Here is a 16675-nt window from a genome sequence, read left to right on the forward strand (position 1 = left end):
AGCCTTGTAAGAATCTGGCATGAAAGAGGCCGGCAAGGTGGCTGCCAAATGTGATTCCTGGAACCCACATGGTAGAAGGAGAGAAGCCATTTTCCTAAGCTGTTCTCTGGCCTCCGAATGCACACACTAAATTATATAAATAAATGTAATTAAGAAAACTTTAAGCCCAGCAGATACCTGTAACGCCAGTGGGAGCACAATGGGACACGGAGATGAAACAGATTCCTAGACATTTGCTGGCCCGCCGGCCTGGCCTAACTCACTGGAGGGCCAGGCCAAAGAGAAAGCCTGTCTCAAAACGGTGGGAGAAACCTGAGGAATGACTAAAACCCATGTGCGCCTGCATGCCTGTACACGCACAAGCATGCACAATCATGGGTGTTATGGTTTGCCTGCATGTGTATATATGTGTACCATTTATAGACAGTGTTCACTGAAGCCAGGAAGAGGCATTGGTTCCTTTGAAACTGGAGTTACAGGTGGTTCTGAGCCATCGTGGGTACTGGGAATGGAGCCCGGGTCCTCTGCAAGAGCAGCAAGTGCTCTTAACTGGGGATCCATCTCTCCAGCCCTGGAACTCAGTTCTTAGAGAGCATTGTTATAGCGCATGCTTACAACCAAGCCCCAAACTAAGCTGACTCTGAAAACAGTAAGGAAGGGGACATACTAGTGGCTCCTTTTCTTCCATGCTGTCTCCATGTGTAGATGCAAGCAAAAATAAATTAAAGGTGGCTGGGCAGCGTGTGTCTGTAGCCACAGTGTGGGCGGCGATCTCCCAGCTCAACTGTAGCCCAGCTGAGCCAATGAGCTCCAGGGTTAGTGAGAAACCCTACACATGGACACACAGGCACATACGAATATGCACACTGCACATATCATATATAATTACAGTAAAGAATGGGTGTCAGAAAAGACATTCCCACACCACAACACAGTTTCTCTCCCTACCCACCCAGTCCCTTGTCCAGCCTGTGCATGTAGATTCTGTCTTCCTGCATGTCTGGACTCAGGGCTGTCACTGCACGGAGACAGGATGGAAGGGCTACAGTGCCTACTGTGGAACCACAGCTCTATCAGCGTGCTACTTGCTTGTCTACCATGAGGCCATATATGGCAGAAAGTGTTTTCATTGGGCTGACAGTTCCAGAGGGTTAGTCCATGATGGGGGGTGGGAGGTGAAGGCATGGCAGCAGGAATAGCTGAGAGTTTACACCTCAAACCACAAGCAGGAGGCAGGAAGCACACTGGGAAGGCACAAATCGTCTGAAACCTCAAAGTCTGCCCCCAATGATACTCCTCCTTTCAACGGGGCCACACCCTCTAATCCTTCCCAGACAGTTCCACCAGCTAATGGCAAAGTATTTAGACATACTTTTAATGTTTAAATGAGCCTGTGGGGCCATTTTCATTCAGGCCACCAGATTCAGTTACTAGTTTCACTCACAAATGCTGCCACTGATTTCCGTGCTGTAAAATGTATGTGCCTAATTATATCTACCTCATGAGATTGTCCCAACAACTGAATGTGGTGCAGTGCCTGGCTCACAAAACACACAGCCCATGGCCCAGTTTTATATTCGCACTTAAGAATGTGGGAGCTTTTTCTCCAGTTCTCAGTCTCTGGCATTCTGTTTAATGGTCCTAGGGCTTTTGGCTTAGTTCTGAGCCCATTATTTGCCAGATTACTTCTCAAATTTAACTAAAGACTGAACCACCTGCCAAGGAGCATACATGGGCTAGACGCCCCCACACACACACATATGTAACAACAGATGTGCAACTTGGTCTTCATGCGGGTCCCCCAACAATTGGAACATGGGCTGTCCCTGACTCTGCTGCCTGCCTGTGGATCCCTTTGCCCTAACTGGGCTGCCTTGTCTGGCCTCAGTGGGAGAGGATGTACCTAGTCCTACAGTGACATGATGTACCATAGTGGGTGGGTTAGTACTCAAAGGGGCTTCCCCCTTCTCCTTTGAAATGGGGAATGGAGGGAAGGACTGTGTGAGGGGGGGTTGAGAGGAGGGGGGCTCCGACTAGAATGTAAACAGAATAAATAAATTAATGAATGGGGGAAAATTCAAGCTATTACTTTTGCTAAAAAACTGTAGTGACCACCTCTTGCCACAGGGCGTCCCATGTTCCCATTTCTTCCCATCCAGAATGGGCAAAGCCCCACCCTGTGTGACGTGATGCACCCCACCTTTGTACTTTGGCTTCGTGGACTGTGTTCATCAGCGGAACCCGTAACAGAGCGATGGCGGCACTTGCTTCTCTTTCCTAGCGTTTGTGTCAGGGAGCTCATGACCACCTGTGACTTACATTCCAGGGGACACACACCCTCTTCTGGCTTCTATGGGCAACTGTGCTCACATGTGCACGCACACACACACACACACCTAGGCACACACACATGAATTTAAGAATAGAGATAAGCAAATGAAAGCACATCCCCTTTGTCCACACCACGTCATGCTTTCTCTGCTCCACTCCCTCTACAAACTGATCTTGGCCTCATGCTGGTAGTCAAGGAGAAGGCTTCAAGAAGAGGGTGAGAAAAACAAAGTGAATTCTTGGCTTTTGGTATTCTGGGGGGTCTCAGTCCAGATGGCTTAAAGGAGAGAAGGGGTTTCCACAGGGGTGTTTTGCCTTGTGAGTAATTTCGCTGCGTGGTTATCTTTAGAACGTGTTGGGCATTTGAATTGTGACCCCAACTGTCAGGAACCGGGCAGGTGGGTCAGATGCACAGTGGCAATAAAACCGGCCTGCCATTTGTCAGGAGACAGTAAGGGCAGGAAGAACATTACGGGCATCTCTGCCCACTCAGTCATCTTCTGTCACCGAATCTTACCAGACTATACACGAGTCTTAGGGAGCCCTTCGAACTGACTTCTGGGAGATACAAATGTAAGGGTCCCAGCTTAAAAAGCAATGTCAGGACATTCACCCAAGTGTCCTGGGGGGATTGAATGTGAACTTTGGGTTGAAGAGATCGCCACATCCTATGCATCCTCCTTACTGTGGGGAAACATAACTCACCCAAAACATCCCAGCTATGATTTTCTTTCAAAATTATAAACGCATGCTAAAGGAACTGTGGGAAACTGAACAAGTACACAGATGTTGCAAGCCACCACGACCTCATTGACAAAATAAATAAATAAATAATAAGGGAGGAGGGTGCCCTCCCTTCTGTGCATCCCTACGCAGGGTTGCACTAGGCTGAGATATCACTTAAGCGATATCAGGCTGCTCTCTGCTCCCACCGAATGCGACAAACGATTTCTCCTGTGACTCAATGTTCTTTCAGGCACTGTCGAGCAATACAGATTAGTCCTGGCTTTCTCGTGCCTCTGGGCCCTGAGGCTGCTTCTAAAGTGTTTCCTTATTAAATATCATCTCGAACACTAACCTGTGCAAACGGTCAGAAATTGGGAGGGTGCAGGAAGATGTTACCATGAGCACCACGATGAACAGCATTTTGTCGCTCTCACTGGCCAAACTTCAGTCAGTACTGAGCACTTCTCAAAGACCCATTCATCTATGGAAAAGAGCATGTCATAGCTCCCTTAATCTGCATCTCCTTGACTGCAAGGAGAGTAGCCTGACATTTGCCACATCCGATCCCTCTTTCGTGATATGCCCTTGGCCCAAATGAGGCCTCTTTAAGTAATTACCACGAGATTGGCTAATTCCTTACGTGATCCTTTTATGTCTGTCAATGACTGATGAGACCTGGCTGTTAGCTGCAGGGGGGGGGGGGGCAGTGTAAAACAGACAGATGCATCCACCTGGCCGAGGGAGTCTTCCAGCAAAGTGTCTCAGTGTGTGCTGGGCTCCTTTGGAGTTTTTGGAGATCACATAGTATCTTTTCTAAAATGCTGTATCTGTTTTACCCATGGCAATGAGACACTCTGGTCAGTCTGTCTGTCTGTCTCTTTCTCTCTCTCCATGTTGAGATACCACTCTTTCTGGGAGCAGAGGAGGAACATGGGCACGCCTCCTTACTGCCGTCATTTTCCTGGACCCCCACCCCCACCCCGAAAGCAGCCCTAGGATCCTTAGAGGAGTTATAGCACTTTTGCAAACAATACAAAAAGAAAAAGCTATTGTGAACAGGGCCCCTGCTAACGATGCCTGACACAGGAAATAAAAAGCAGGTGGCTGGGTATATATGAATTGTAGATTAAAATTTGTTCCTGTAAATATAACCTAAGCATTGCATGAGAAAATAGTTATACCAAAATATACATTCATTTTTGAAATTCAAATTTAGGCATGCTCTATTTTTTTTTTTTTAGTGTGTGTGTGTGCGTGTGTGTGTGTGTGTGTGTACTCACTTAAGCAGATGCCTGTGGAGGGCAAAAGTGGATGTCAGTTTTCTTCCCCAATTAATTCCAACCTCCAACCCTTTTTTTTTTTTCCCCCAGACTCTCAGGGACCCTAAGCTCACTGTTTTGTCTTGACTGGCTGGCCATGAGGTCCTGGGATTTTTCCCATCTCTGTCCCCTCAGCCTTGAGTTCCGAGGTTCTACTGAATGCCGCAGCATCTGGCTGTTTTGTGGGTCCTCAGGCTTGGGCAGCTGCACCTCAAGACAGCGAGCTGCACTCTATCTCACGCTCCAACTGTGTCCAGTCAAGAACTCAGGTCTTCTAAGGAACAAGGACGAGGACACACTGCGGATGGAGAGCAGGCGTGTACTCGCCTCTGTCCGGCCGGAGCCTATAAAGGAAGCTCTTCCCATGCCTGTGCCGGGAAGAGAGTCCACCGGAGCCCAAGGAAACTTTGTGGGAAGAGAACTGAAGTAGTTCCCATGCTCTAGTACTGACCTTGAGGCAGAGAGACACCTGGGCCCCACCTCGGAACTCAAGAAGCACAGTCAGAGATGTACCTGCAACCTTTTTAGCTCGTAGCTATAAAGGGTGTTTCCATTTATGGCCCCAACAGGCACCAGCTGCTCAGATCAGAGGGGCCAGAAGCTGCCCGTGGAAGGCGGCTCACTTCATTTCCTGGTCTTCTCAGGTAGTGCATGTTTTGACAGGCCCCAAAAGCCATTGCAGCTGTACCTTGAACACTTATGAATAAGCAAATGGGTCGGCATAATTGGCAGAAATTAAATGTGCAGCTGCGGAAGCGGCAGGCTCACTATTAGCGAAAGATTTCTCATCCATTAAGCAAACCATCCACTAAAATGTTCCTCATTCCAAGGATCCAGGTAAAATAAATTTTATGCTCAGGCAATAGAACCAAAACACCCAGTAATATTAAAAGCCTATCCGTCCGACCGGCTGCTCTGTGTTAAAAGGACAAGCAGCCACTTCACAGACCTGGACTCATGGACCCGGTGACTTAATTGTGATCTCAAAACTACATCCTGGCTTTGGAGGAGGCCTTTCCATTGGTCCATAGCCCACCCTGAACCAGCTGCCCAGTACAAGAGCCCCTACATGCAAGTGTGGTCATCACAGATTCCAGAGGACCCGGCAGCAAGATATCTGCATGCAAAAGGTCCTTGCAAAGCTGGGGAGATGCTCAGTTGGTAAAGTGCCTGTTACATGGCCAAGAGGACCTAAGTTCAAATCCCCAGCACTTATGGGCATGGTGGTGCAAGCATGTTGCTGTAGTTCTGGTTTTGTGTTTGGTCAGCTTGACACAGGCTCTACTCATCTGGGAAGGGAGAACCTGAATTGAGAGGGTGGCTAGACTTGAAAATTACCTCTAGGACTCTTCCTCTCTCCCTATGAGGCTCCAGTCCACACAGGAATGCTCCTCTGGGCAGTAAAAAGCTATTAGCATCTTGTATTAATCACTTTTCTGTGGTTGGGATAAAAAACCACCTCAATCAAGGCCACGTCTAGAAGAAAGGGCTTATTTGGGACTTAGAGATACAGAGTCTATAAAGGCGGGGGCAGCAGGAGGAAACTGGGAGGTCATGGTCAAAGTAGCACAAGTCTTTTGAAATGTCAATGCGGGCCCTCAGTGACATACATCCTTCAGCAAGGTCACACCTCCTAATCCTCCTCAAACAGTGCCACCAACCGGGGGCCAAGTCATCAAACGTCTGAGTCTTATGGGGGACGCCTCATTCAAACCACCACACATCCTTATCAAAGCTGCTGTGACTACCCACAAAGAGATGCTCAGGATGGTAAGAGGCCCTCTGGGAGATCAGAGACCAGTCCCTCATAGGAGGAGGAGTGGGGAGGGTCAGCAGACCCTCACTTGAGACTCCAGCCACCCCTTCCTGTGCCCTACTCATCAGCTCTGGACTTGAATGCCATCATTCCTCTGGTCTGTCATTGGGACTGCATCTGTCATTGGTGCCCTGTCTGGAGTGAGGAGACATTGGCTCACATCATCCCGTTATTTCAGCGTATAATGTACCTAGCAGGCTTATGCCTGACCCCTCCCTGTATCTGGCAACTATGAAGATACACACGAGATTCTTTTCCGATACCCAGGAGATACGGAGCGGAAGGGAAACTTAGAAGGGAGGCTGGAGAGTGGGGATTTTTGCTCTCACAGCATGGGGCAGGGGATGTAAAAGAAAATAAACCATGGTCGACAGAATGAGAGAAAAAAAAATTGCCTACCTGAAGGAGGCATTCCTTCACCATCCCTGGCATCTAAATCCCTCCTCTTATCCCCCGCATCCTCTCCTGCCCGGTCATTCAGTCGTCTCAGGACCACAGCCATGAAAACTGGAAGTTCTCCCATCAGAAATTTACCCTAGCAGTTCCCCCGGCTTCCCTGGCAGTTTATCTCCATCCGTGTGCTTCTGTAACACTGAAAACCATCCTATCTAAAGCCACATCAATCTCAGAAGAAAATAAAAAGGGACAATAAAAGACCCCAGGGACCTAAAACCCTGAGGCAGCAATGGGTTTGTGGGTTTCCTTGTGACTTATGTTGTAAATGGTAGGTGCCACACACAGTGAGATGGAGAAGGGAAGAAAGTTCATAGGAGGCTCTGCTTCCTGTCTTTGTTTTTGGAGGCTGAGAGGTTGTGAGAAATCAGCCAGCACCCAGCTTCACACAGAGAGAGCTTCCAGCCAGTGCCTAGCTCAGCTGAGAGAGCGCTGTCCTGGGAGGCTGGAGAACCACCTGGGAAGCTGATGTGGAGCAGGGTAACCTTCTGTAAGACAGGAGCCACTGCAAGGCCCTAGGTTGGCACCTGTCTCCACAGTGCTGGAGATCATATGGCTCTACTGAGGTCACCAGCACTGAAAGGCGTCCCCTTCACGACTGGAGCTGTTGGCCCCATCTTGCTGGGAGGTCACGCCCAGGTCACCTGACACAACCAGAAAAAAAAAAAAATCCAAGAAAGTGACCCTCCTAAAGTCCATCTTCTGACCTGAAGATGGTTTCTGCCTTCCACAGAGACTCAAAGTGGAAACTGGAGGATTCCCAGACTTGCCAAGGGGTTTGGGCAGAGGAAGAGACTAAAAGAGACTGTGCTGATAACCTGCACAGAAGAGTTACCATCGGCTTGTTCACTGGGGCTTGCTCAGCTAGCTTTCTTAGACAACCCAGGACCACCAGCTCAGGGATGGCACCGCCCACAATGGGCTGGGCCTTCCCCTGTCAATCGCTAATTAAGAAAATGTGCCACAGCCAGATGTTAACGAGGGATTTTCTCAATCGAGGTTCCCCTGCTTCAGTTAACTCTAGCTTATATACAGTTGACATAAAACTAGATGACAGGGACGCCTAATTAGATCCTTAGACACTCACGGCACTCATGCCCATGACACTCCTGACTTTCCTCCCCTTTACGAAGACACCACAAAATGAAAGCATCCTGGGGCTTGGGTTTCTCCAGTGGACTCTCTCCCCAGGTTTATGCAGACATCCTAGGAAGGGTGGGACCCCTAAAGGTCTCAGTTGCTTCTGGCTATAAGGGAGCCTACATGGGTGGGCTCCAGGATGCCTTTTGGCAGAGCAGGGACATGCCTGTTGCTGCCTCTATAAGCCTCTGAACCTGCTGTCAAAAAAAACGGTCACTCGGTACCATGATGAAAAGCACCATGGTCCCTGCGTGCCAGCACTAACGGCTCTCCAGCCTATGAGACTCTCTGAGAGCTTTAGATGAGCCCCACTTGTTTGTTTCTTTGTTTGTTTGTTTTATTTGTTTTTGTTTTGTTTTGTTTTTTGAGACAGGGTTTCTCTGTGTAGCCCTGGCTGTCCTGGAACTCACTCTGTAGACCAGGCTGGCCTCAAACTCAAAAATCCTCCTGCCTCTGCCTCCCAAGTGCTGGGATTAAAGGCGTGCACCACCACCGCCCAGCTAGATGAACCCCACTTTTAGCTGCTAGTGGAGAAGCCGGGCCCAGTCAGTGAGAAGCAAATACATTGGTTGGACGGCAGGGTGGGCAGCAGGGTGGGCGGCAGGGTGGGCGGCAGGGTGGATGGCAGGGTGGGTGGCAGGGTGGACGGCAGGATGTCTCTTTGTGCCCTAAAGCAAATACACATTACTTTCCTTTAAAGTTCACTAAAATGATTTGTTTCTTTTTTAAGTTGAGGAGGTTTTGCTGTGGTGTTCAGGGTGCCCCCGAGCTCCTGGGCTCAAAGGGTCACCTTGCCTCTGTTGTCCAAGTAGTGTCACCCAAGCATATGACAGTGCACCTGGCTAAAATGTCACCAGATAATACAAACATTTCTATACTCTAGAGCAAGTTTAGAAAACCATGAGAAACTACAAAGTCATTTCCCACCCGGTGGTGGCTTCCTTTGTAAACACTGAAACAGGTTTTTAACATTTGAATACTAGAGTTAAGGACCAGTCAGTAATACGCCTGCCTTGCAAGCAGGAAGAGCTGAGCTCAGGCTCAAGCATGCACAATAAAAGCTGGGCCCGTGATATGCTGTGTGATGCCCCCGGGGGGGGGGGGGGGTTGGAGATGAAAGGATTATCCCCCAGGCTTGCAGATCTGCCAGCGAAATCTACATGGTGACTTCTGGGCCAAGGCAAAGACCTTACCTCAAGAGAGAAAGGAGACAGAGCCTGAAGAACAGCACCAGAGGCTGACCTCTGACCTTTGACCTTTGACTTAGATCAGATCTGTGCATGTTCATAGGAACTCACACACGATTTACTCTGCTGGGCTTTGCGGTGTGGTTTTCTATGCAGCTGAAACATGATCTATAGATATTCTCCTGCATCAGTAGCTCCCAACAGAATTCTCTTTAGCATCTAGCAGTCGGGGAGCACTATGAAGAATTTCAAGGAGCCGAACCCCAAACTGAAACTAGATGTTCATTTCCCTTTCCTCTGAGAGGAGATGTGTGCTCATTGTCCAAATGATTTCAAAGTCAGGCACAAACAGCTACCTTCCAGCCCTCTGCAGAGCCATGCTGCTTAGAACAATAAAAACTAGCTAGCCGGGAATTATAAATGGCCACTTAAAAACTGGCCAAATGTTGTTTGAACTTAAAAAGGGCCAATACATCATGTTCTGAGACATCCATGGCACGAATGTCACCCTTATAAAAGTGTTCTGGGAGCCTTTCCTTCTCCAGGCACAGCTTGAAGGGCCTATTAAAAAGAGAGTACACGTGCGTGTCTGTGTGTGTTTGTGTGTGTGTGTGTGTGTGTGTGTCAGTGTGAATGAGTGAATGTGACTGTGTATGTGTGTATGAATGTATGTGAGTGTATGCATGTGTGTGTGAGTATGAATAAGTGTATGTGAGTGTGTGCATACGTGTGTGCATGTGTGTGTGAATATGTATACGTGTGAGTGTGTGTGAGTGTACATGAGTGTGAGTGGGCATGTGTGTGTGTATGAGTGAATGTGACTGTGTGAGTGTGAGTATGTGTGCATGAGTATGTGAGTGCATGTATGTGTGTGAGTGTGTATAAGAGTGAGTGTGTGAGTGTATGTATGTGTGTGTGAGTATGTATACGTGTGAGTGTGTGTGAGTGTACATGAGTGTGAGTGGGCATGTGTGTGTGTATGAGTGAATGTGACTGTGTGAGTGTGAGTATGTGTGCATGAGTATGTGAGTGCATGTATGTGTGTGAGTGTGTATAAGAGTGAGTGTGTGAGTGTATGTATGTGTGTGTGAGTATGTATAAGTGTGAGTGTGTGTGTGTACATGAGTGTGAGTGGGCATGTGTAAGTGTGTGTGAGTGTGTATGAGTGTGTGTGTGAGTGTATGTGAGTGTACATGAGTATGAATGGGCATGTGTATGTGTGTGTGAGTATAAGTGGTTGTGTGTGTGTGTGTGTGTGTGTGAGAGAGAGAGAGAGAGAGAGAGAGAGAGAGTACATGCACCAGTGCAGGGCCAGACTTCTTTCTGCAGCCTGGTTTGTCAGTTAACCAGTTCTCAGGTGCAGCCGTGTCTTACGGTCTATTGCCTTTCACACTCACACACATACCAAGAGAGAAGGGCAAGGGAGGTTTCGCACAGGATTTTGTCTGCAGAGCTTGCATGGTGACTGGCACACTGAATATTTGAATATTTGTAGCAGGGAGCACAAAAGCCAACAGGAGGGTATTTCCTGGAAGAGCATCTACACACCCACATGGAACACTCTGCACCTGCTTTCAGGACGTTGTGGCTTTCTTTAAGGTTATGGATGTAGCTGTATAATGTCCTATTTTATTGCTAGAACAACATTCATATACACAAAGATCTACTTCATTGACATATTCAAAGGTCGGCCAACTTTTTTTTTAAGGTCAAGATTGCAAAATGTTACACTTTGAGGGTCATTCTGGCTTTGCCATAACGATTTGCCTGCCTGCTGTAACATAAAGACTTCGAGAGATAATGTGTGGGTTGGCAAATCTATGTTTCAGTAAAACTTTATTTGCAAAATGAGGTGGCAGCACAGATTGGACCTATTGCTGACTCTTGATGCAGATGTTTAAAAGCAAGACTTAAAAAAAAAAAAGCAACCCACTAATATTCCTTATGTTCTGGTCACTAGTTGAATGACTCCCAAGCCTTTCAGATCCCTAAGCAAGTTAACTGCCTAGGCCCACCAAGTGGATCAGCACCGAATGAGGTTTGAGGAGAGAAAGGGGCATCACAGAGAATGTATAGCAAGTGTTCTTCGGGGAAAGCAGCAGTTGGAAGATTGGCAGGAGTTGCCAGGCTAGAGGTGAGCCCTACCAAGATGCTCAGGAACATCCCAGGGATGGGTGAGCTCAGAGCTAATCAGCCAGGCCTCAGAGGGGGCAATTAGCATATCATCCAGATGCACTCCATTTACACATCACGAAGCTGAATGTTTGCATCTAGAAAAGTTTGTTTTCTTAATGAGCTAGTATTTTCATGCTATTAATGTAATCAGAGACTATCTCCCACTATGCAGAGGTAAACATCGTCCCAAGATACTTAAGAATGACAGGTCCATCTTCCGTCTCATAAGGATCGCACACCTGCATGTTCTCCATGCTCAGAGCAGGGAGGGAAACCGTACTGTCAGACTCTGCCAAGCACCGAGCTGAGGAGGGACTCAGCAGGAAAAGCTCACCAGAGGAGCTGAGAGGCACAAGGGAGGAAGTCCTGGCTTCTCTTGTAGGTTGCTCCCTGGTTTATAATTCTGTCCTGATTTAATTCTTTTCAAAAGGGGGATGGGGTGGCGAGGTCCTGCTCCCTTGCCTGAAGCAGAAGAGCTTCTAGAAAGTTCTGGGAAGTCATCTCACAGCTTTATGAAGAACCTCCTTCTCTCTGTCTCTGTTTCTCTCACTCACTCAAATATACACCACATACATACACACACAATGATACTATAAAATAAAGTAATGTATATCTGCAAACATAAAATTGCACATATTTCCTCTTTTGTCTCACACACATGCAGAGAGAGGAGACAGACAGACAGACAGACAGACAGACAGACAGACAGGCACATATGTATGTCCACGTGCAGATCATGTACCATTCTCTAGTGTGGCAATTCTTCTAATACCTCTCCTGGAGACTGTCATCAAAGCAAGGAACAGAGGGTCAGTCAGGCAGTGGTACAAACAGAGCCAGCTGACATTGCACCAGTGCTGGCCAGGGCATCCAGTCCTCCCAGTGGGCACCAATCACAGAGTCCAGTGAAGCCATGGGAGGCTGCTCACGTCTGTCTTCTGTGCTCACTTTAGCTTCTCCCCCCACCCCTTAAGTGTTGAAAGAAGCAGGGAAGAGGGCCTCCAGGGCTGGAAAACTGGGGTCCCTCTTCACCAGTTTGTTTTGAAAGTTTTATTTTGCAAACAGTAACTATACCGATTAATAGGGTCCAATGTGCCTCCACTTTCAAGCAGCACTCACTCTGCTTGCGCCCCCACATTCATACTGGAGCCCCACTGTTTTCAAGTCAAAGATCTTTGAGACTCCTGCGTCTGAGTCTCCCCACTTGTTATTTGGGGATTAAAGTGACTCATGCTATAGGCCAGCCGTGGAAGCAGAGGAGAGGAGGGCCGCTTGCCTAACAGGCTGGGCACAAAGCCCCACGATGAACCCGAAATGAATGTGTAAAAATACAATAAGAAAGACTAACCGTTCCCCCCAGTACACCTAATCTATTCACAACTGAAATTTGCCTGTGGTGAAGGAGAAAAAAAAAACTGAATCAGGATTGAATTTGGTACAGAATTGTCAAGCAGCATTAAATCCCAAACCCCCATGTTAGAGGAGAACCACAGTTTGCCCGTAACTCGAGCATGCCTTAAAATTCTGCAGTTGTGTTGACATTTTCAACTTTCAGAAAGGATTACCCGCAGCTAAAGATAATAGAGACTTCCCATCAATATAAGGAGGAGCAGGTGTCCTCTCAGGTGCTCGGTATTACTCTGGAATACAAAGTAACCTTCCTTTATCTTTTCTTTCCTTTGTTACTTGAAATAGTAGATTTGTTCTTCTAATTAAGTTTACCTAGGGTAACACTGATACATGTTTGCACTTCCTAAAAACATATTCTAGCCATAAAGATGGGGATAAAGTAGTTCAGTTGTATCCCTGAAGCTCACTGGCTGGCTGCCTATGGTCCTACTTTGGTTGGCTAGTAAGATATAGATAGATAGATAGATAGATAGATAGATAGATAGATAGATAGATAGATAGATAGATAGATAGAATCAACATGGATGGATAGATAAGACAGTATGTATGGAGGGTGGGTATATGGACATATGTATGGAGGGGATGAGTAGATGGGTAGACAAATAGACAAAGGATGAATGGGTGGGTATATGGGTGTATGGATGGATGAGTGAACAGATAAATGGATAAATGGATTCATCCTCAAATATGAATACCATCTGCATATATATAATATAGCTTCAATATTATTTCATTAAGCCATTCAATTCCCATTTCCTTGGCAAATTTCTAAAACTCACTGTTCATGGTCTTAAAAAACTTCCCCCTGAACTGGGACTGGAATTGTGGGAAGAAAAGGCGCCATCCTGTGGTCCATGGATTTGTCCATAACTGGGGCAAGAAGGGGAAGAGCCAAGAGAACCTGTTTTCCGGTGTGGGGGGTGGCGGGTAGCAGAACTTACCAGTCCATTTAGACGGTAGCTCTTGGCAAGGGGACACATCTTATTGTTATTTGTGTGTGTGTGTGTGTGTGTGTGTGTGTGTGTGTGTGTGTGTGTGGAGTTGAGGCTGCTTCATTTTCAAAGGATGCTATCTTTTTGCTCTTTTCTGTCCTTTATGGTGTGTGTGTGTGTGTTGCATAAATGTTGTGTGCACACATATACATGAGGGTTCCTGAAGCTGTGCACACTTGGAGGCTGAGAAGGACCTTGGGTGTCCCACTCTGTCACTCTCCACCTTATTTCTTTGAGACAGGGGCTAGGATGACAACCAGCAAGTCCCAGCAATCCTCCTGTCTTACACTCATCTCTGTAGTCCCAAGGTTATGGGTATGTGAGTACACCCAGCTCTTTACATCAGTTCTTGGGACTTGAACTCAGGTCCTCAAGCAGCAACTACCCTTACTACCTTAGCTACTGCTCCAGTCCCAATTATGCAGTCTCTATTCCCACCACTGGGTACAGTGCTGAGATGTCAGATGACCTGCCAAGGCCACCAGCTGGAGTCTGGAGCCCTCTGCCCTCTGAACACAAACCCTGGTTCGGAAGGGAGCTGGAAGGCGGAGAGGTATCTTGGGCTGACCTGATATTTTTTGAGCTAATGGAGCAAAGAAAAAATTGGTTCTGAAAGAGCAGAAATAAAAGAAATTAGGAATCCAGCCAAGTGGGACTGAGGGAAATTGGAGTGAGGACAGAAACGGCTGCCCTGATGCTCCAGAGTGGACGTGCCTGGTGAGAGCATTAGCCTAAATGAGGTGGAGCGGGAACAGTGCCCCCACGCTGGTCCTTCTTAGACAGGAACACACCGGGAACAGGAAGCAGAAACCACCCAGCAAAGATTGAGAGAAGGGAGCCCCCCATGGCCAGAGAGAGTTCTGTCTTCTCTTGGGTTCAGGAAATCCCAAAACATCTGGCTGAAAACAAGGGTAAGGTCCTAGTGTTGTTTGAATGATCACTGGCTGAAGGGCCAGGAAACTGGGGACAGTTATACAGAACTCCACCACCCCCCCTCAACTACATGTATGACCTCCATCACACACACATACACACACAACTGTGTAGGAGTCCAGGGCACAACCTTGGGAATCCTTGTTCAGGACCCTCCTATGTTGCAGGCACCATAGCTATCACAGCCTAGGAGTGCACTCTACTGAAACACTGTGGGGACCTCCTATGAATGTGTTCTCCCAGCCCGACATGGTGGTCAACAACTGACTGTAATTCATCTTGGAGGCTGAGGCAGGAAGCTCACAAGTTGCAGCCAGCTTGGCTATAGGACTTCCGTCATGACAATAGCGGTCTCCCGAGCTGTGCTGCTGAAAGCCCAGGGACTCCTGCCAGCTCCTCCCTGGGAATCTCCCTCAGGAGATCATGACCTCAGCTGCCTCCCTCCCCTAAATGGACCACAGCCTCCCTTCCCACTCCCCACACACAAACCACAGTTTTCTTTTCTTGTATCCCTAAGAGACTCAGGTTGGGGTAGGGAGGTAGACCAGTCAGAAAACTGTGTGCCTCATAAGCACAAAGGACCCAATCCGAAATGCTGGGCGTGGTGGTGCATCCTTCTGACTGCGGCAACAGTGGGCAGAGGCAGGAGGATTACTTTTCTCAGTGAGCCCCAGTAGACAATCCCTAAGAGTCACTGAGGCTCACAGCAGTCTGCACACACACACATCTACCTACACAGACATGAACCCAGTCTCTGTCTACACGCACAGGATGATGGAATCTACAGTCTCCCCCAGTTACAACCCAGAACCTGGATGGAATCAAGGTTCCTTCATACAGAAGGTAAGCCTCGGGAACCCCCTTTGAGAATCTTTGTCCCAGAGGACCCAAGGGAAGCCCATGGACTCACATCCTGGACATGTGTGTGAGAGTGACGGGGGTGGGGGGATGGGGGGGGGTGTGCGCAGCTCAAACCCGTGCTGCCCGCACGATGACCTGCTGTGTCTCTTCAGGAGGTTCAGGGATCATTCCAATGCAGGTGAATAGGAAAGCCATGCTGTGTCCAACAGGGCTGCCTTGTACATTTCCTGAAGTCACAGAGCCAAGGTACCTCCAGAAATAGCTGCCCTTGACCTCCCACTGCTCTCTGTCCCACAGAGCTATCAGGGCCCTGTGTCTACTGAGAAACCAGGATCTCAGAGACTATGCCTTACCAGAGGCAGGTAGAGGGGGTGGGGTGGACTTACCGTGCAGTGCGCTTGCTGCCATGGCAACCTGTGATCAGCTGGGGACGGGGAAGAGGTGCTTTGCTTAATTGAAATCCGGGCGATGTTGGAATGCAAACCCCAAGGAAGTTGGTGCCCGATTAGGTTTTCTCTCTCCCTTCCCTCTCATATTTAAACTTTAAACATACAGATCTCTCCCCTTTGCTTCTCAAAATACCTCCAAAGACCTCCAAATAAATCAGAAACGGTGCCCCCTCCTCAACAGCGTACTGGTACAACATAACCTAGTGCTCCCCCAGCCCACCCACCCCTAGTCCTTTGGTAATAGTAACCTGGCGTCAAAAGAGATTTGTTTTTTTTAATGTGCTAGGGAGTCAACCCAGAGCCTTGCACATGCTAAGCACACACTGTACCGATGAGCCGTCTTTAGCCTTCTGACGGGATTCTGTCTGTTGAAGCCCTTAGGAATGTGTTAACTTCCCTGATACTACCTCCATGTCTCCCTGGGGACACTTGGCCATCCACAGCAAACCATCTTTTGCTTTATTGTGCCTGAGAATCACCTGGAGAGGTTAAAATGCAGATTCCCCAGGCCCCTGCAAGGCTCAGATGGGCAGCGACATCTGTGCTTTACTGTAGCACTCGGACAAGTGGTGTGGATGGCACGGGACTCACACTGGGCAGAACGGGCAGCTTTCCCATAGACACATCCTTTGCAAGGCAGGCTGCATTCAGGTAAAATTGTGTGCCCAGGCAAATCTCGGCAGACAGGACCACTGATGGCCGAGGACACAGCTCAGTCGTAAATTATTTGCTGCACACATGTGAGGATCTGAGTTTGATCCCCGGCAATCACATTAAAAGGCCGAGAGTGTGGCAAAAACCTTTAACCCCTGTTAAAATGCTGGGGTGACCCCTGGGGCTTGCTGGTGAGCCAGCTGAACAGGGGAGCTCCAGCTTCAGTTAG

General features: G+C 48.1%; 1 protein-coding gene across 31 annotated transcripts in view; it reads right to left on the reverse strand.

The window, feature by feature from the left end:
• The window catches only part of Slc39a11 (solute carrier family 39 (metal ion transporter), member 11), a 405350-nt gene that overhangs the window by 129269 nt on the left and 259406 nt on the right, over positions 1–16675 (reverse strand). The window lies entirely within an intron of this gene.

This window comes from Mus musculus, chromosome 11 (assembly GCF_000001635.26).
Source record: "Mus musculus strain C57BL/6J chromosome 11, GRCm38.p6 C57BL/6J".
NCBI classification, from domain to species: domain Eukaryota; kingdom Metazoa; phylum Chordata; class Mammalia; order Rodentia; family Muridae; genus Mus; species Mus musculus.